We start from the raw sequence: 22,649 nt of genomic DNA on the forward strand, positions 1-22,649 counted from the left end.
GCTTACCAAATGTTCAAGTGAAGTTGATTAAAAAAAAAAAATTTACAGATGGTCACTGTACCAGTAGGTGAGGTAGGGAAATGGTTAATGGACATACGTTTAGTTGTCAGTGAGAAGAAGTCCGTCCCTGGTAGCTGAGTGGTCAGCGTGACAGAATGTCACTCCTAAGGGCCCGGATCCGATTCCCAGCTGGGTCGGAGATTTTCTCCACTCAGGGAATGGGTGTTGTGTTATCCTAATCATCATCATTTCATCCCCATCAACGTGCAAGTCGCCAAAGTGGCGTCAAATTGAAAGACTTGCAGCTGGCGAACGGTCTACCCGACGGGAGGCCCTAGTCACACGACATTTTTAGTGAGAAGAAAACCACGTGGATGACATCCAAGCTCATAAAAGTACAGTAAAGTTAGGAATTTAATTCATGAACAAATGTCTTGTGCAAAATTTTTAGATCTGTGGTTAAGATGGGAGAAGCATATAGAGTTATTAAATTAAGAACTTTGTAAATAATGTTTTATATTAAGAAAGCTCAGAGACTACAGCAGTACTGAAACAGTGCTACATGCCTGTTACTCATATATATGTAGCCTGCTAAGGTATGGAATAATATTCTGGGGTAATACAAGTGTCACAAAAAATTCTTTCAGGCTGCAAAAGGGAGTCATATGGATAATCAAAAGTGTTGTACATAGGGAGCTGCATAGGGAAATACTTAAGAAATTAAAAATCATGACTCTTTCTGCTTCATAATTGTATTATGAATCTGTATCCTTTCTAAAATTGCATCAAAATTCTCTACACTAAACACAGAACATCGTAGCTATGAAGCCAGGATTAGGTATGATTTTCATAGAGATACTCATACAAAAAAAAATTTACCGTAGCTTCCAAAAATTCTGTTCAGGGCTGTGCCTAAAACAATCAAAGAAGTAGAAAAATGCATACTTTTGCCTAAAGAGAAATTAAGGAAGATGATGTTAACACAAAGTTTCTGTAGCAATGCTGAATATTTTAAGTGCCAACATAGGTATAGTTTGTTTAATAGGATTATTCCGATAAGCTATTTCTCCTGTTGCTCAAACTGAAACTCAGTCTGTAATTTAATAAATGAAATATTTGTATTCTTTTAAATATTTGAAGCTACAAATTGTAAACTCTCTCTCTCTCTCTCTCCTCTCTCTCGCTCCCTCCCTCCCTCCCTTGAAATTCAGTGTTATTTGTTGAGCTAAATGGACTTCTTTTATGTGTTTCCTGGATTTTTCTACATTTACTTACATTATTACAGCAGCATATAGCATTCATTTGCACTGACTTTGATATTGTTTATAAAGATCTGTACCAGAAGTACATGAAGTACAGGTCCCTCTGATATATCATGCTTAAAGACCCTGATTTCAGATCTGAACCCAGACTCGGTAGTCACGCACTAGCTTCTGTTGCAAAGCATATGATTTTATCCATAGCACTGCATGTCCATGTATGGCTTTCATGTTTTTCATTTAGAATTGTGTGGATGATCGTATCAAAAGAATTTTGGCCAACCCAGAAACATAGCAAATACTGAGTTTGATTTGTCTAATGCTTCTGTAACAGACACTGTTAGGGTGGAGGTAGCAGTTTCTGTATATTTATGTTTTTGGAAGCCGTATTGCACTGGAATCAATGTGTTGTGTTTCTCTAGGAAGTTGACCAATTTACTATGCATAAGCATCTCTAGTATTTTTGGAAAATTAAATATTAAAGTGACTGGCCTGTAGTTATGTGGGCCAACTTCATCATTTTTCTTGTGTATTGGCACTACTTTGCTTGTTTTTAATTTTTCTGGAGTTACTTCTTCTCTGAATGAGCAGACTACTATATCCCAAAGAGGTTCAGTTCTACATCTGCATCCATACTCTGCAAACCACCATGAAATACATGGCATAGGATACTTCTCGTTCTACCAGTTAATTGACATATTTTCTCTTTCATTCACATATGGAATTGCAGGAAGAATGATTGCTTAAAGGTCTCTGTGCCTGCTTTAATTAGACTAATCTTGACTTTGTGATACTTATAGAAGCTATACATATTGGGTTATAGTATATTCCTAGATACATCACTTTAAGTTAATTATTGAAACTTTCTAAGTAAGATTTCATGGCATAGTTTACATCTGTCTTCAAGCATTTAACAGTTCAGTTCTTTCTCTGTGACACTCTCCCATTGGTCAAACAAACCTGTTACCATTCATAAGGAAGGAAGGAGGGAAGATTAGAGTCAACAGTGAGGTTGTTAGAGACAAGATGGGGGCCATTCGTACTGCCCTTCTCTCTTACTCACATCCTTTATTAGATAATTTGATATTTCATCATCTCCTGCAGGCTCTTTGGATTTTCAAGAAAGTGTAAAGAATTCTTGGTTAATTTTCTGTGTCAAATTTAGATAAAAATCCCAATCTTTTACCGACTGCCTCTCTCATCATTGTCAGGGGCAAGTCTGACTGTCATGAAACTGGCAAGGCCCAGAGGATGACATCTGATTGGCTAGATTATGTCACAGAGATTGTGACTGCTGAGGTGGTGCACCCTACCTCCATATGGTTCATTCCTGCTCACTGTTCACCATCGCTTGTAGTGCCACTCTTTGTTACAGGTAGTACTGTGTTACAGGTACTGTGTGAAGTTTTATCTGTGATATTTCTTTACTGATTGCATGCTACCATGCATTGTGATGTGCATAGCCAATGTCTACTGAAGTTGTTATCATGTACTGTAATTTCCACTGCTTCACTAGTCACACAGTTCCTGTAGTTCAAAGCGTGAGCCAGAATTCTCATATGTTCAAACATAATCTTGTGTTTATTTATAGACTGTTTTTGACCCCTCTGATTTTTCATTTTCTGTTCTTAAGATGATGTTGATATCCAACACAGTTACTGGAAACTGTTTGTATAGACTGCACTACATGGCTGCCATACTCATGAGGAATATTGTAAATGCCCAGTACTCTCAGGCTGAGATTATCTTTAACAATTTTCAATATTTCTTTAATTTTTCTGGATGGCCAGAAGACTGGTCTGATTTCTTGCCATTTTAAGACTCTTCCTATCTTATTTGTTGTTGCACTGCAGAATGGAATCCATGCTGTGTGTTGGTTTGTTTATTTACTTTATTTAGTCCCTGTAGTGCGATGTACAAGGTGATACTAGACTTATCTCTAGTCATTACTACAAGGGACAGTTTTCAAGGTTATATATGATTCTAACTGTTGTACTTTACAAAAGTTACAGATCTATACATTTATGGTAGTTCAGGTATTCACTTACTGGATAGAAACCGTGGTACTGTAGATATTCTCTAACAGATCTTTCAAAAGCATTGACAATTAGCATACATTTTATATCATTTGGCACCATGTTGAATGGTTGTATTCCCATATAGCATCAAATAGAATTATTTTTGTTTGGTTCTCCTGCCTTAGTTGAATGGCATCACTTCTCGATTTCCTCGACAGAGTTGGCATAATATCACAGACCGAATACTTGTTACTTCGAAACACTGACACCAGATGGTAAATTTCAGAGTTGAAGTGGTTCTTGTCCAAAATAGTTCTAGTCTGAGTATTTGGGTGTTCAGCATAGCTCTCTTCTGAGTTGAGAGAAACTGTGCCCACTGAGATATAAATCCATAATAATATCATTCATTAGTTTTAGATGTACAGAATGGCCCAGCTATCCATCTGCTTTCAGTCTGACAAACACACCTAAGAAAGGCAGCTTCTCATCCTACTCTGTCTTTGCTGTAAGTCTGATTTTTGGATGTATACTACTCATATGGCTGATGAACTGCTGTGCATCACTTCCACAGGACCATACTGATAATGTATCATCAAAATATCTCAAGAAGTAGGTTGCGTGGATGGATAGGGCCAGGGGGTACTGCTCAGCATTTGTTATTTGAAAATCTCCACCAAAAAATTAGCTACGATTGATGACAGTGATGAATCCGTGGCTGTTTCTCTGGTATCTCAGCTTCGTGACTTTGAAAGCCTGCCAGAAAGCAAGAAACTCGACCTTGGGCACTAGGCCATCTTATAAGTTCTTCTGTACAATGACATGGGATACTGTCAGAGGTCCTCAAGAAACTGGTATACAGGAGAATTGTTAATCAGCTGAACAGCCATTACATTCTCCGCCAATGTCAGTTAGGTTTCCGGTGAGGCCTGTAAATCGATGACACTATTTTCTCTTTCACTGAACATATTCTCAAATCTCTTAACAGAAAATTGGCACCAATTGGAATCCTATGTGACCTATCCAAAGCTTTTGACTGTGTCAACCATGAAATTCTGCTAAATAAAGCATACTAATATGGGTTAAGTGGAATAATGGGAACATGGATTAAATCCTACCTTACAAATAGGAAACAAAGGATAATAATTACTGGCAATAGTGGAATTACAGCTTTATCCAGGTGGGGCACAGTCAACACTGGAGTGCCTCAAGGCTCGGTACTGGACCCTTACTGTTTCTTATATTTATAAATGACCTCCCACATTGCACCACGTCAGTGAGCAAGTTCCCCCTATTGATTGATGATACTTCTCTTCTACTTGACAAAGCAACAGGGAACGACCATGAACATCTGCGAACAATGCGTTTGATGACATTCTGAAATGGTTTAACTGTAATGGACTCTAAAATATAAAAAAATCTCATTATGTACAGCTTCACATGCCACACAAAGAATCAGGGGTTATAAATATAGAATGTAATGGACAACAAATAAAGCAAGTCAATACAGCTGGGTGTGTACATAGACTGCAAGCTAAATTGGTCCAAACATATCCTAGATCTAGAAAAAAGGCTACATTCTGCAACATTTGCCTTCGGCAAAATTGCATCAATCACACATAAGGATGCCATAATAGCTGCTTATTTTGGATATTTCTATGCACTTTTGGCTTACAGAATCATCTTTTGGGGCAATCAGCCCTTCGCAAAAAAGTTTTTATTGCTCAGAAGAGAGCTATACGTATCATGAGTGGTGTGCAACCAAGGCACTCATGCAGGAATCTGTTTAGGGAATGACAGTTATTTACAATGATATCTCAGTACATATACTCTCTTGTATGTTTCATTAATAAAAAACCACTCTCTTCAAAACAAATAATGAATATCATAGTCACAACACAAGGTCGAAAGAGGACTTTCATAGTAGCCAGTCAAACTATACCCTTGTACTGAAAGGAGTAAATTATACAGGCATCAAAATTTGCAATGCTCTACCCAGTGTCATCAAAAGTCTTGCACCTGAAACACCAAAGTTCAAGAACAAGCTGAAGGAATGGCTAATACAAAAGTCATTCTATTAAATTAGTGAATTTTTTAGTACTTAGGGGCAAGTTTTCATTATACAGCCGAGTTAGCTGTGCAGTGTAAGCATAGTAGTAGTAGTATACAAAATACAGATGTGCATAGTAGACTACATAACATCAGACCACATTGAAATAGCATGTACAACTTTGATTATTTACATTGATGTATGAGAAAGACTTTTTACATGGAATACACAGTTGATATTTAGATATAACACATACAATTCTAGCACTCTTGTACATATTATTTATTTAGATCATATCAACAGTCAGATAAAAATTACTATTGGCACAGAGTACATAAATATAATTGTTTAGTATGAAGCTATTCCAGGTATTCTTTTACACTATAATAGCAGTTGGTCATTAAAAATTTGAATACTGCTTCTTCAAATGAAGACAATTTTTTTATTTCTTTTATCTTTACTGGTAGTTTGTTATACAATCTGCTTCCTTGTATGTTTGTTTGTTTCTGCGCCAAAGCCTTGTTAACTCTTTTTATATGAATGTCATTGCACTTTCTTGTGTTGTAAGTATGTAGATCCAAGTTGGATTGGAAATTGTTAATATTTCGTTTTACGTTAATTACGCTTTTCTGTATATAGAGGCACGGTAGGGGTAGAATATTCAGTTGTTTAAATAATTGCTTTGAAGGAGTTAGCCTTGAACTATTGGTAATTATTCTAACAGCTCGTTTTTGTAGAGTGAAGATGGTTTTGAGATTTTTCTTACTATGACCACAGAAGATGAGGCCATAGGTAATAGCAGAATGTATATAAGCAAAGTAAACAGCTCTGCTACATTCCCTTCTACATACAAAGCTAATAACACGTAAAGCAAAGCAAGCAGAGCTTAATTTATGCGAGAGATACAAGATATGGGATTTCCAGTCTAAATTTTCATCTGTATGTACACCTAAGAATTTTATGGTAGCAACTCTCACAATTTCTTTATTTTGTATTCAGAGATCTAGATCAGAGTGTGACTTTGCTTTCCTGTAATGGATATAATTAGTTTTAGAGATAATTATGGTTAATTTGTTCACTTCAAACAAATTTTGCAAATATTCTATAACTCTGGTTGCAGATGTTGGCAATACCCGGTTTATGTCAGTTACTACAATGTTTGTGTCATCCGCAAACAGGGTTATATGAGTACCATTTACTGGAATCTTGATATCATTTATGTAAAGAAGAAATAGGAGAGGTCCTAGAACACTCCCCTGCGGTACCCCTATTGGCACAGTCTGAATATCCGATCTGTAAACAATACTTTGGTTTTTACTGTTTGCTGTTGCAATTTCTACTACCTGTTTCCTATTATGGAGATATGACTGAAACCATTTTTTAGCTACTCCTCGTATACCGACATATTCTAATTTGTCTAGCAGGATATCATGTTGGACAGTATCGAATGCCTTTGAGAGGTCCAAATTTATTCCTATTGTACTGTTGTTTTTATCTAGCCCCGTTACAATATTTTCAATGAATTGGGTGATGGCTGACTCTGTACTCATTCCTTTGCGAAAGCCGTGTTGGTTTACAGACAATACATTGAATTTCTCGAGGTAATTTGTAATTCTGTTTTTCATGACTGTCTCTATTACTTTTGAAAATACTGATAATAAAGCTATTGGTCTGTAGTTTCCCACTTCATGTATATTGCCCTTTTTATACAATGGTTTTACTTTTGCAATTTTTAATCGTTGTGGAATGAAACTATTTGTTGCTGTAATGTTATATTGTTGCTCAAATACTTTGATATTGTTAATCTGAATGTGTACACGTAGGTGTTGATTCTGATGTATGTGATATGTTTTTATTTCTTATAGTGTACCATGTTGTTACAATGAGTTTTGTCATGAATTAACCATATTGTATGCTGCTGTATTGTTAACTCTGTAAAAATACTGACTCGTTCCATATCCTTGCAACTCCATCGCTGTCAGGATCAATGGCACTCACAATAAAATAAAATAAAAAATAATAATAATAAAATAATAATAGTGGAGTATTTACTTTGCTGTTTTGTTGAATCTCAATCACAGTAGTCAGTAATTTTTATCTAAGAAATCCATCTTAAAGACTTTGTAGCCATATCTTGGATTATAGTCTCTGAATGATTTTATTAGTTGTTGTTTTGTTACTGGTTCCAGCAATTTTGAATTAAATAGTTGCTTAAGTGCTCAGGGATACGTCACCCTACCCCCACCACCCCCGATGATTTTTTACTTTAAATTTGGTTCCTTTTTAAATTATGTCTGATATCTAACGAATTGTTGTGTTAGCAATTTTTGCTCCATGTGTAACTGTGGTGTTCTAGTTTTCATTCACTTAATATTTCTGTTATTTGCATTCTTTCTACTAAGTCTTCCAGTGTTAATTATGTCCCATGATGTTAGGCTTTTATGTTTTGATTTATTATGGCTCTGCTTATTTAAATGCCCTTTGCTTCTCTTATTAGTTGTCTGTACTTCTGCCAATCTATTTCTGTGTCTCCCTATTCTTTGTTTGTCTGAAATCCTTCAGCCTAGTTCAGAGTTCAGTTATTTCTTTGATAATCCATTCCCTATGGTGCCTGCTTTTTTTCTGACAAGTCATTCTGAGGAAAGTCATATCACACTTCTCATTTGTGCCTTCTGCTTGCACTGTTTCAGTTTAGCTTCCTTTTTACATGGAATTCCAAGAGTGCAGTGTCACAAGTTCAATCTTTATAGTAAGGCTCATTTGGAAGCATTGTGTTAGCAAATATGAAACGAAAAATATTAGCCACTAATGACTCACCATGTGCATCAGGAGAGTGACAGAAAATGAGAGTCCGGAAAGTGCAGAGATCAACCATCTATTTGATGTATTTATTACACTTCACAAAATTGACATCAATGAAGTTCAAGAAATTTTCAAAACAAACCATTAATTTATACAATGAACACTAAAGAAAAAAAGCTACACACCACAGTGATCACAAAAGTTCACACCTTCTAGACTGATGACTAATATTTTGGGATTTACAAACTGTGCAGGATGTTCAGCTAGGTATGCACTCTTAAAGAATGTGTATAGAACCATGGTGGTGTACTGGGTTAATGAGAACTGATGGAATGTGATGGTATTCAACCAAATACGAAACTGTCATAGAGCTTATCATGATACTGGCTGTCCTTTAAGACGTAGCTGCATAGAGTGGTAATATGTTTTACACGTACAGAAAAAACAAATGCCCAGAGGCTGAATTTGTACAATGGCTCCATGTGATATTAACTGCAAATCACATACTTTTCAGGAGGAATAGTTTTCTCCAAAGAAGTATGATTTTTATACGTAGTCCAGGAATCAAGCAAAAGCAAGATATTCTGTCAAGCTATTCCACAAAAACAGTGCTCAGACCATAGTTGTAATTCTCTTACACCCATTTTCCCACTCTTGTTTGCTGTGACGTAAATATTCCCTACTGCTTTTCTGACTAGCACAGGTGGGAGCTCTCCCTGCAATATTCCTATGTTCCTCCTTGCCTCAACCTTTGTTAGCCATAGTCCTTACCCATCTAGCCCCTTCCCTGTTCCCATTCCAGTACTACTCAGACCTCTATTCCACCAATGCACCCAAGTCTTTTTACTTCTCTCCTTTTCCGCTATCCCTGTCCCCCCCCCCCCCCCCCTCCCCCTCCCCAGCCCTCCATCTAACATCTTGACTGCACCTAACTGCCATACCCTCTCTTCACCTCATCTCTGCCTGTATGCTTCTACAAGCAGCACTTTACCGCCCCCTACTTCTACTCCGCTATCCCTCCCCCTCCCTGCCCTGGCCATGCCGAAAGCTCACTTTTTGACCGTCTGTTTGCTGTTGAGCTTCCACTCTTGCAGGCATATGTTCAACCAGGTGTTGGGAGGTTTCTTGGGGAACGGTAGCCCATTCTTCACGGAGTGCTGCTCTGAGGAGAGGTATCGATGTTGGTCAGTGAGGCCTGACACGAAGTGGGCATCTCTGCTATATGATTAGTAGCAGTGATCCTTTTCATAATACTGTTACATTCCATCCTGAATTTTCCATTGTTTTATTTATGAAATTATGATATTCTTACACAGTAGACTAAAATCATATTAGGAAAATCATTATAGCCACCTTAACAGCACAAGAAACAAAGATAATTTTATGCTTCAGCTTCCATAGTACATCTATATTTACATTATGTGATCAAAAGTATCCGGTGACCCGGCTGAATATGACTTACAAGTTTGTGGTGCCCTCCCTCGGTAATGCTGGAATTCAATGTGGTGTTGGCCCACCCTTAGCCTTCTCTAGATTGTCACACAGATGACAAAATGGTAGATATCGAAATAGATGACATACGGATAGAAAAACAACTAAAATCGCTCAAAAGAGAAAAGGCCACTGGACCTGGTGGGATACCAGTTGGATTTTACACAGAGTACGCGAAGGAACTTGCCCCCCCTTCTTGCAGTGGTGTACAGTAGGTCTCTAGAAGAGCATAGCGTTCCAAAGTATTGGAAAAGGCCACGGGTCATCCCCATTTTTGAGAACGGCCGTAGAACAGATGTGCAGAACTATAGACCTGTATCTCTAACGTCGATCAGTTGTAGAATTTTGGAACACATATTATGTTCGAGTATAATGACTTTTCTGGAGACTAGAAATCTACTCTGTAGTAATCAGCACGGGTTTCGAAAAAGACGATCGTGTGAAACACAGCTCGTGCTATTCGTCCACGAGACCTAGAGGGCCATAGACATGGGTTCCCATAACGTCGATCAGTTGTAGAATTTTGGAACACACATTATGTTCGAGTATAATGACTTTTCTGGAGACTAGAAATCTACTCTGTAGTAATCAGCACGGGTTTCGAAAAAGACGATCGTGTGAAACACAGCTCGTGCTATTCGTCCACGAGACCTAGAGGGCCATAGACATGGGTTCCCAGGTAGATGCCGTTTTTGTTGACTTTCGCAAGGCGTTTGATACAGTTCCCCACAGTCGTTTTATTAACAAAGTAAGAGCATATGGACTATCAGACCAATTGTGTGATTGGATTGAAGAGTTCCTAGATAACAGAATGCAGCAGGTCATTCTCAATGGAGAGAAGTCTTCTGAAGAAAGAGTGATTTCAGGTGTGCCACAGGGAAGTGTCGTAGGACTGTTGCAATTCACAATATACTTAAATGACCTTGTGGATAACATCAGAAGTTTACTGAGGCTTTTTGTGGATGATGCTGTAGTATATCGAGAAGTTATAACAATGGAAAATTGTACTGAAATGCTGGAGGATCTGCAATGAATTGACGCATGATGCAGGGAATGGCAATTGAATCTCAATGTAGACAAGTGTAATGTGTTGTGAATACATAGAAAGAAAGATCCTTTATCATTTAGCTACAATACAGCAGGTCAGCAACTGGAAGCAGGTAATTCCATAAATTATCTGGGAGTAGGCATTAGGAGTGGTTTAAAATGGAATGATCATATAAAGTTGATCCTTGGTAAAGCAGATGCCAGACTGAGATTCTTTGGAAGAATCCTAAGGAAATGCAATCTGAAAACAAAGGAAGTAGGTTACAGTACACTTGCTCGCCCACTGCTTGAATTTTGCTCACCAGTGTGGGATCCGTACCAGATAGGGTTGATAGAAGAAATAGAAAAGATCCAACGGAGAGCAGCGTGCTTCATTACAGGATCATTTAGTAATTGCAAAAGCATTACAGAGATGATAGATAAACTCCAGTGAAAGACTCTGCAGAAGAGATGCTCAGTAGCTCGGTAAGGGCTTTTGTTGAAGTTTCGAGAACATACCTTCACTGAGGAGTCAAGCAGTATATTGCTCCCTCTTATTTATCCTCATGGTCTCATGAAGAGACCATGAGGATAAAATGAGAGAGATTAGAGCCCACACAGAGGCATACCAACAATCTTTCTATGACAGCTTCCACTCTCACAGGCATATGTTCGGTCAGGTGTTGGGAGGTTTCTTGTGGAACGGCAGCCCATTCTTCATGGAGTGCTGCACTGAGTCACTGAGGAGAGGTACCAATGTTGGTCAGTGAGGCCTGACATGAAGTGGGCATTCCAAAACATCCAAAAGGTTTTCTGTAGGCTGCAGGTAGGGACTCTGTGCAGGTCAGTCCATTATAAGGATGTTATTGTCATGTAACCACTCTGCCACAGGCTGTGAATTATGAACTGGTGCTCAATTGTGTTGAAAAATGCAATTGCCATCCCCAAATTGCTCGAATTGCTCCTCAACAGTGAGAAGAAAGAAGGTGCTTAAAATATCAATGTAGGCCTGTGCTGTGATAGTGCCATGCAAAACAACAAGGGGTGCAAGCCCCCTCCATGAAAAACATGACCACACCATAACACCACCGCCTCCGAATTTTACTGTTGGCACTACGCACACTGGCAGATGATGTTCACTAGGCATTTGTGATACCCACACCCTACCATCGGATCGCCACATTGTGTACTGTGATTCATCACTCCTCACAACATTTTTCCACTGTTCAGTCGTCCAGTGTTTACACTCCTGACACTAAGCGAGGTGTCCCTTGGCATTTACCGGCATGATGTGGCTTATGAGCAGCTGCTCGACCATGAAATGTAAGTTTTTCACCTCCTGGCTAACTGTTATAGTACTTGCAGTGGATCCTGATGCAGTGTGGAATTCCTATGTGATGGTCTGGATGGATGTCTGCCTATTATGCATTATGACCCTTTTCAACTGTTGGTGGTCTCTGTCAGTCAACAGATGAGGTCGGCCTGTACGCTTTTGTACTGTACATGTTCCTTCCCGTTTCCACTTCTCTATCTTATCAGAAACAGTGGACCTAGGGATTTTTAGGATTGTGGAAATCTCAAGTGCAGACGTACGACACAAGTGACACCCAATCACCTGACAATGTTCGAGGTTGTGAGTTCCGCGGAGCACCCCATTCTGCTATCTCACGATATCTAATGACTACTGAGGTTGCTCATATGGAGTACCTGGCAGTAGGTGGCAGCATGGTGCACTTAATATGAAATATGTATGTATTTGGGGGTATCCGATACTTTTGATCACATAGTGTACATGTATACAGGGGTGGACAAAAATATGGAAATGTCAAAATCACAACATATAACAATGGCAAGTATGGTGTTGGAGAAAACTGATGGCTTTCAAAACAGCTTCAATTCATATTGAAATGGATAAAGACAGGTTCTGTATAGTTTCCAAGGGAATCTTATACTATTTTTCCTGCAAATTAGTCTCAAGTTCAGGTAACAATCATGGAAGTGGATAGTGACTGTAATCACACACCTTCCAAAGTAGCTCACAGTGACTCGTTGATATTGAGATCTGGTGACTGTGGTGTCAGGGGAGATGCGATAATTCACCCTTGAGCTCACAAAATCAGCCCTGGTCAATGCAAGCTGTGTGAACAGGGGTTCTGTCTTCTTGGAACATAGCGTCACCATTAAGGAATAAACATCGTACTGTGGGGTAGACCTGATCAGCCAAAATGTCGCATAATCCTTGACAGTAATGTGACCTTGCAGAGTATGCAAAGAGCTCAAGGAATAAAATGATAAGCGCCCAAATCATCACTGAACCCTTGGGACATAAGCTTGACCAGAAGTAATAAACAGTGTGAAACAAGATTCATCTGACAGGTGGCTTTCTTTGATTGCTCACTAATCCAGGTTTTATATCTTTGACACCACTTATTACTGTTATGCTCATTTGTATCACTGATGAGTGGTTTTGGGATGCCAACTCACCCAGCAATTTCCTGCTTATGGAGCTCCCTTTATGTTGTTTTTGCGCTGACAGGATTCACAAATGTGACATTCAGTTCTGCAGCAACTTTTGCAGCTGTCCTCTTATTTTTCACCATAATTCTCTGCAGTAAGACTGTCACGATCACTTGGCTCACACTTTCCTCCACATTGTGACTTAGCAGATGCTGTTCTTCTGCTTTCTCTGTATGCAGTGTAAATCTACGATGTGGTACGATGTGAAACACCAAACAGTTTGGCTATCTTGGTTATGTAAGCATTCACCGTGCAAGCATCAACTATTTGCCCACATTGGAATTCATTTAGCCCCAATGTGATGGACTCATAGCTACACAGAACATTGTTCTGATCATCACTGATACTTGCAATGTATTGAGGTCATTGTGCAGGTGTCGTTCGTGGTCAAATTGACAGTGCGACCTGGTAGCATGTGCGTTTATGTTCGAGCATGCATTTCTCATTATGTTTCCATATTTTTTTCGGCCACCGTACCTGAGCGAACACCACGCTGGCTTGCCGTGCCGGGAGGCCGGGGTTCAATTCCCAGATGGGTTGGAGATTTTCTTCGCTAAGGGACTGGGTGTCTACGTCGAATCATTGTCATCATTTCATCCTCATCTAGCCACCAGAGGCCCCTCACCACCCAACAACATTTTGTTTCATTTCCAAACCCTGTGTATTGAAAGCTTACGATAGTGCATGGTGGAGGGCGCTTCATACCAAAATTAGCTATTTTCTGTACTATTCCAATCACATATTGGGCGAGGAAAATATGACTGTCTGTAGATGTACATGCCTGCATGCTTCCTGGTCTCATCATATTCTCATTACTCATATGAGACATTCGAAAGGATTTTGGAGTTCAAGATGGCGCCGAATGAAATTCGCGAGTGTGTTAGTTCCAGTAATAAATGTAAATTTAATGAAGAAAAGTGTGCATTTTGCAGAAATGTCGGTTGGTATTGTGACCAGTTATGTATTACGTGTTATATTGTGTTAAAAGTATCTGAAAAAAACTGTGATGCATCTATAAACTGTGAAAAAGAAACCATGTTGACGATCGGTAAACAGAACAGCATGAGTTCCGCAAATAAAAGCAAACAATCCGAAGTTTGTGTGAAGTGTAAGAAGTTCGACATATTTAGTGATGGGAAGTGCATCTCTTGTTATTTAATTATGAAGGTGGTAGTAAAAAATGAGAAACTCAGTGTTTGCTTAGCATCAACTTCATCATACAGCCACGAAATTGCGCTTCAAGAAATAACAAACAGCAAACTATGCTCATGCAGAAAGAAAGTCGTTACAGGTATTATGTGCTTTAAGTGTAAAATTGTTTATCATTATAACTGTGCAAAGGTGGACTCAAAACAAGTGATATGGAAATGTGATAATTGCGTAAAAGTGGGCACTATAGACAGCAAGGAAGAAATAATTTCCGTGTTGTTAGAAGAACTGCAAAGACTGAAAGCTGAAAATGTCACATTGTCTGCCAGAAGTCAACAGAACAAAAGTGAATCCCAAGACGAGAGCACAAATTGTCACCAGCCCAAGAAGATACCAAAACATCTCGTTTCTCAGCAGTTATATCATCTGAATACAAGCAACCGTTTTAGTGCCTTAAGTGATAAAATTGATGAAACAGAGAAATCTACTCAGGTGGTAGGACGAGACAATGTTCCTAAAAATTCGACAAAAAGACCAATTGAGAGTCAGCCAACGAATAAGATTTTATTACTATCGGACAGTCATGGGCGAAACTGTGCATCATTGCTAAATGAATTTTTGAAACCCAAGTACTACACATCATCTGTTGTTAAACCAAATGCATGCCTCAGTGGTGTAGTTGAAGGGGCATCAGATCTTACTAGTGATTTCAATTTGGACGATGCAGTTATTATCCTTGCAGGAATAAATGACATTCGTAAGAAAAACAACTTTATTCCAGACTTAGAAAAGTTGACTGCAGCACTTGATCATACAAAGCTATTGTTATGTACCGTTCCCTACTGTTATGACAAGCCAGAAGTCAACGAAACAGTGTACAGATTTAATGAATATATAATGAATTTGTCATCTAATTTTGTTAATGTGAAAGTAATTGATGTCAATTTATTCTTGCAAAGGCCTGATTACACTAATCATGGACTACACCTGAACAAAACAGGAAAGCTCAGACTGTGCAGGAACATTGCTTCATCAGTATCAAACCCATGGAAACGGTGTGATGTAGTAAAAACACTTACAACCAGCTCTGCAAGAAAGGTCAGATTTTGTACCGGTACTGTAGAAACCAATTCATGCCAAGATAGACAGGGAACCAATGTGAATACAAGAAACAGATGTATAGCTGTGTCTCACCCTGTCACTGCCAATGACATATTAATACCATATGATGAAGTTCCACCCAAAGAACCTCAAGGACTGGAAAATAATTCCGATGCAGTATCTCCAAGGATAAAAGGTAATCCCCGATTTTCTACGAGAGAAAGAAGAATTCCAAAAAGAAACAGTGATTTTTTATGGCCAGCACCTACCCGACCTCGCCAACGACATCTAGTGAACAAATCTCCAGCTGCGACATAGGTCTTAATGTATCCAACACAGTTTTGAGTGCAACGGGGACTAACGGTGTTAATGGACAAGCAGACCAGCAGAAGGACAGTAGAGGTAGCTATAAGAATCTTATTATTCTTCATCAAAATATCAGAAGTCTCAAAAGTAAATTAGAGTTTTTATCTGTAAATTTAGGGGACATGGACACTGTTGACCGTCCTCATGTTTTATGCCTTACTGAGCATCATGTAACAGTTGGAATTGATGGGCTGCAGCTTGATGGGTATGATCTAGCTACTCATTACTGCAGAACAAGTAAGGAGAAAGGTGGTGCTGTAATTTATATAGACAGTAAAATCATTTATAAATCTTTAGATCTAAGTAAGTATTGTGTAGATCAACATTTTGAAGTTTGCGGGACTGAAATTTCTGCAAAGGACATGTTACTTACTGTGCTTGCAATTTACAGAGCTCCAGCAGGGAAGTTTTGCATCTTTATGAATAAGTTAGAATCTCTTTTGACCAAATTGTTCTCTAAAACTAGAAATTTAATAATTGTAGGTGACTTTAATGTCAACTTCTTAACTGATAACAACCTCAAAACTGACCTGGACCACTTAATGAATTCTTACAACTTGGCTGCGATGGTTACCTGGCCCACTAGAGTTACAGAAAATTGCAAGAGCCTTCTAGATAATATTTTCATTGACAAGAATAGAGTCAACAGTGCTAGTGTGAGCAAAGTAATTTATGGCCTGTCTGACCATGATGGACAACTTCTGAAAGTAAATAACATCAGTTTGTGCAATAAAATCTCCCACACCTATAGGTCCTATAGATGTATAAACACTGAAACTGTGTCTGCCTTTAACGACTATTTGTCACAGATAGATTGGGAGCCAGTGTACAGCACATCAGATGTTAATGATAAATTTAACCTTTTTTTAAATGAATTTATATCTGTATTTGAAATGGCTTTCCCAAAAAAAACTGTCAGAAAGAACAATGAGGTTTCTTCCAGTAAACCATGGATTACTGGAGGTATAAAAATTTCTTGCAGGACTAAGAGGGAGTTACATGCCTCACTAAGAGTATCAAATGATCCCCTTGAAAGGTCTCATTTTAAGTTATATTGTAAAATTTTAAAAAGGGTGATAAACAAATCCAAGAGCCTGTATATTAAGTCTGAAATTGATAAATCTGAGAACAAAATAAAAGCAGTTTGGAATGTTATAAAGAGAGAGTGTGGCAAGAGTAACAAGAATGTTAATACCACAGAGATAAGCTATAAGGATGAGGTTATTCATAATCCTGTAACAGTTTCCAACATATTCAACAATCACTTCATAACTGCAGCAGAACAAGTAGGTTGTAACGGTTCCTTAAATGCTGCTACGCATTTATTACACAGAGCTAACCCTAACACATATGACCGAATTTGTATTGCCCCAGTTACTATTACTGAAGTTAAAAATACCATCAAGGCCTTAAAAAATAAAAATACCACTGGTATTGACAATATTTCACCAAAAATACTGAAGCATTGTAGTGACCACATATGTCAAGTCCTGTGTCACATTTTTAATGAGTCTATCCAGCAAGGTGTTGTCCCAGAGAGATTAAAGCTTGCCGTTGTGAAACCACTTTTCAAGAAGGGTGACAAAACTAATTTATCTAACTACCGTCCAATATCACTACTAAGTAGTTTCTCAAAAGTATTAGAGAAACTAATGTATACAAGAATTGTAGAACATCTTAACAGCCACAACATACTCAACAGAAACCAGTTTGGTTTCCAAAAAGGTAGATCAACTGAGCAGGCTATTTTTTCTCTCACAAATGAAATTTTAGAGTCAATAAATAATAAAATGTCACCTATTGGAATTTTTTGTGACTTGTCTAAGGCCTTTGACTGTGTGGACCACAACATTCTCTTACATAAGGCTAATTTTTATGGCTTGCGAGGTAGCATTGGTAGATGGATAGAATCATATCTGCAAAACAGAAAACAGAAGGTGATAATTAATGGTGCCAATGATAGTCCCATTTCTTCTGATTGGGGCACATTAAAGTGTGGTGTGCCTCAGGGGTCCATCCTAGGACCTTTGCTTTTCCTTATCTTCATCAATGATCTCCCACTTTGCACAGACACCGAGTGTAAATTTACTCTTTTTGCCGATGACACCACTATTCTGCTTGAAAGTCGAACTAACAGTGACCTAGAAAATAAATGTAATGCTGTACTCGTTGACATCCTACACTGGTTTAAGTGCAACGGACTAACTCTAAACATTCAGAAAACTCAGTATATGCAATTTCACACATCTCAACAAGAAAATGAAGTATGCCACTTAAACTGTGGTAACCAAAATATACTACACTGTGAATCATCTAAGTTCTTGGGCATTCTAATTGATGGCAAGCTGAACTGGTCTGAGCATATCTTAGACCTACATAGAAGGCTCAGTGTGGCAACTTATGCTCTGCGTGTAATCACCCCCATTGGTGATGAGGACGCTACTAAAGCTGCCTACTTTGGTTATTTTCATTCTATCATGTTGTATGGCATAATATTTTGGGGCAACAAGCCTTTAGCCAAAAAAATATTTACTGCACAGAAGAGAGCTGTTAGAATCATGAGTGGTGTTCATCCAAGATATTCTTGCAGAAGTCTGTTTCATAAGTTACAAATATTAACACTTACCTCTCAATTCATATTTTCTTTGATGATTTTTGTTTCTAACAACCTATCTCTTTTTAAAACTAATAGTGAATGTCATGATCATAATACTAGGTCTAAAAATGATCTACACAGGGATCTGAAACATTTAAGTCTTGTTCAGAAAGGTGTTCATTATTCAGCCACAAAAATTTTCAACTCCCTTCCATCAGGTATTAAAGATCACATTAATGTCTTACCTACTTTTAAATGTAAATTGAGAGAATACCTAATGGTAAATTCCTTCTATTCTCTTGATGGGTATCTACCGATAAAGCAATGATTTTTTATACTGATAAAAATTTGTTTGCTATAGATCACATTAACTGTTTAATTTGGAAAATGTACTATATTTCCTTTTTAGGTATTGTTTTATATTACTTGAGCTATACCTTTGATTTGATTTTAACCTACAAACTTATTCATAATCTTATGGTACATTTTTGTCATTTTATATATGTGTATTATTTGTTTAATTTGGAAAATGTACTATATTTCCTTTTTAGGTATTGTTTTATATTACTTGAGCTATACCTTTGATCTGATTTTAACCTACAAACTTATTCATAATCTTATGGTACATTTTTGTCATTTTATATATTTGTATTATATCTGTTGTATATAATCATGACTCATTCCACATCCTTGTGATTTATCACAATACGGATTAATTGAATACGAAATAAATAAAATAAAATAAAATAAAATAAAAAGATAACAGACTCGTCACACCGTCTTTCTCAAATACTGGTTCTCTTAATTTATGCAGCTGGGTTTTGCCACAACATTTCGTCCACCCATAGATTTGCTCTTCCCTGCATACCTGTCTTACACTTTTGAGGGCTGTACTGACCTGTTGTGTCATAGCATCGAATCAGCTGGTTGTCTGCTCTGTCTGCTGGAAAGGACGCCAAACACTAAACAGTACTCTACAATTGTTAACATTAATTTATCCATTTTACTGGTTGTTGAGCTCTGTGGTCTGCAGATTATATTACTTTAAGAAATACAGCAACCAGTAACTTTTTTATCCTGATATGTGCCTAAGGCTTCTGTCCATCATCAGTTGGTGTAATACATATTTAAATCTGCATTAGCACACCATTAACACATAATTGCATTTTGTGTGCTGTATCTCCCATGTGCAAAATAAGTTTGTTCAATTACTATATGTTGTGAGTTGCTTATTTAGAATTTATGCAACTTGATAAATGTAGTTGCTAAATAAATTGCTATTTGCATCTACATCTACATCTGTACTCTGCAAGCCACCATGAGGTGCATGGCAGAGGTTATGTCCCATTGTACCAGTTGTTAGGGTTTCCACCTATTTGATTCACATATGAAGTGTAGGAAGAACGGTTGTTTGAATGCCTCTGTGCATGCAGAATTATTCTTATCTTATCCTCACAATCCCCATATGAGTGATACGTGGGGAGGGGGTTGTGGTACACTACCGGCCATTAAAATTGCTACACCACGAAGATGATGTGCTACAGACGTGAAATTTAACCGACAGAAAGAAGATGCTGTGATATGCAAAAAATTAGCTTTTCAGAGCATTCACACAAGGTTGGCACCTGTGGCGACACCTACAACTTGCTGACATGAGGAAAGTTTCCAACCAATTTCTCAAACACAAACAGCAGGTGAGAGGCATTGCCTGGGGAAACGTTGTGATGCCTCGTGTAAGGAGGAGGAATGCGTACCATCACATTTTTGACTTTGATAAAGGTCGGATTGTAGATTATCGCGATTGCGATTTATCGTATCGTGACATTGCTGCTCACGTTGGTCAGGATCCAATGACTGTTAGCAGAATATGGAATTTGTGGGTTCAGGAGGGTTTTACGGAACCCCGTGCTGGATCCCAACGGCCTCGTATCACTAGCAGTCGAGATGACAGGCATCTTATCCGCATGGCTGTAATGGATCGTGCAGCCTTGTCTCAATCCCTGAGTCAACAGATGGGGACGTGTGCAAGACAATAACCATCTGCAAGAACAGTTCAATGACGTTTGCGGCAGCATGGACTATCAGCTCGGAGACCATGGCTGCGGTTACCCTTGACGCTGCATCACAGACAGGAGCGCCTGTGATGGCATACTCGACAACGAACCTCGGTGCATGAATGGCAAAACGTCATTTTTTGGGATGAATTCAGGTTCTGTTTACAGCATTATGATGGTCGCATCCGTGTTTGGCGACATCTTGGTGAACGCACATTGGAAGCGTGTATTTGTCATTGCCATACTGGTGTATCACCCGGCGCGATGGTATGGGGTGCCATTGGTTACACGTCTTGTTCGCATTGACGGCACTTTGAACAGTGGACGTTAGATTTCAGATGTGTTACAACCTGTGGCTCTACCCTTCATTCAATCCCTGCGAAACCCTACATTTCAGCAGGATAATGCTCGACCGCATGTTGCAGGTCCTGTACGGGCCTTTCTGCATACAGAAAATGTTCAACTGCTGCCCTGGCCAGCACATTCTGCAGATCTCTCACCAATTGAAAACTTCTGGTCAATGGTGGCCGAGCAACTGGCTCGTCACAATACGCCAGTCACTACTCTTGATGAACTGTGGTATCGTGTTGCAGCTGCATGGGCATCTGTATCTGTACACACCATCCAAGCTCTGACTCAATGCCCAGGCGTATCAAGGCCATTATTATGGCCAGAGGTGGTTTTTCTGGGTACTGATTTCTCAGGATCTATGCATCCCAATTGCGTGAAAATGTAATCACATGTCAGTTCTAGTATAATATATTTGTCCAACAAATACCCATTTATCATCTGCATTTCTTCTTGGTGTAGCAATTTTAATGGCCAGTAGTGTATATCCCTAGAGTATTCATTTAAAGGTAGTTCTTTAAACTTTGTTAATATACTTTCTAGGGATAGTTTACGTCTGTCTTCAAGAGTCTTTCACTTAAGCTCCTTCAGTATCTATGTGACAGACTATCATGGATTAAACAAACATGTGACCATTCATGCCGTCCTTCTCTATATACATTCAATATCCCCTGTTAGTCCTATTTGGTATGGGTAACACACACTTGAGCAATATTCTAGAACTGGTCGCATGAGTGATTTGTAAGCAATCTCTTTTGTAGACTGATTGCATTTCCCCAGTATTCTAGCAATAAATGGAAGTCTACCAGCTACCTTACCTATGACTGAACCTATGTGATCATTCCATTTCATATCCCTACAAAGTGTTACACCCAGGTATTTGTATGTGAAGTGCAAAAATTTTATGTTTCTGAATGTTTAGAGCAAGTTGTCAGTGTCTGCATCACGTTGAAATCTTATCAAGATCTGATTGAATATTTGTGCAGCTTCTCTCAAATAGTGCTCCATTATAGATAACTGCATCAACTGCAAAAAACCTGATTTTACTATTAATATTGTCTGCAAGATCATTAATATATAACAGAACAGCGATGGCCCCAATACACGTCCCTGAGGCATACCTGAAGTTACTTCTACATCTGATGATGCCTCTCCATCCAAGATAACATGCTGTGTCCTCCCTACCAAAAAGTTCTCACCAGTTTCACTTGATACCCCTTATGATTGTACTTTTGACAGTAAGTGTAGGTGTGGTACTGAGTCAAATGCTTTTTGAAAATCAAGAAACCATGCATTTACCTGATTATCTTGATCCAAAACTTTCAGTAGATCATGTGAGAAAAGTGAAAGTTGGGTTTCACATGATTGAAATTATTTTACATAGGGTAACTGTCACATACAAAATGCATTTGATGTGTTAGTAATATAATATTGAAGATTTAAATGTATATTATAACAATGGAAGATAGTAGCTGGTTGCTGTGTTTCTTTAGGTAACTCTAGAATTGGTCACTGCAGTGACTAAAAAACTTCTGTCCACAAAACAGCATAGATTTAGGAAGCATCACTTGTGCGAAATTCTGCTTGCCCTTTCTTCACATGGTTTTATATGAACAGTGAATGAAGAGCAGCAGATGGATTCCATTTTTCAAGGTTTCTGGAAAACATTTGATATGGTGCCCTGCTGCAGACACTTTATGAAGGTCTGACCACATGGAATAGGTTCTCAGATGTGTGAGTGGCTTGAAGGCTTGTTAAGTAACAGAAGCTAGTATGTTGTCGTGGGCAGTGAATGTTCACAAGAGACAAGGCTCAGGATGGCCAAGGAAAGTGTGATAGAAGCAGTCTTGTTGTCTGTATACATAAACAGTCTGA

Source organism: Schistocerca serialis, chromosome 10 (assembly GCF_023864345.2).
Source record: "Schistocerca serialis cubense isolate TAMUIC-IGC-003099 chromosome 10, iqSchSeri2.2, whole genome shotgun sequence".
Classification (NCBI taxonomy): Eukaryota; Metazoa; Arthropoda; class Insecta; order Orthoptera; family Acrididae; genus Schistocerca; species Schistocerca serialis.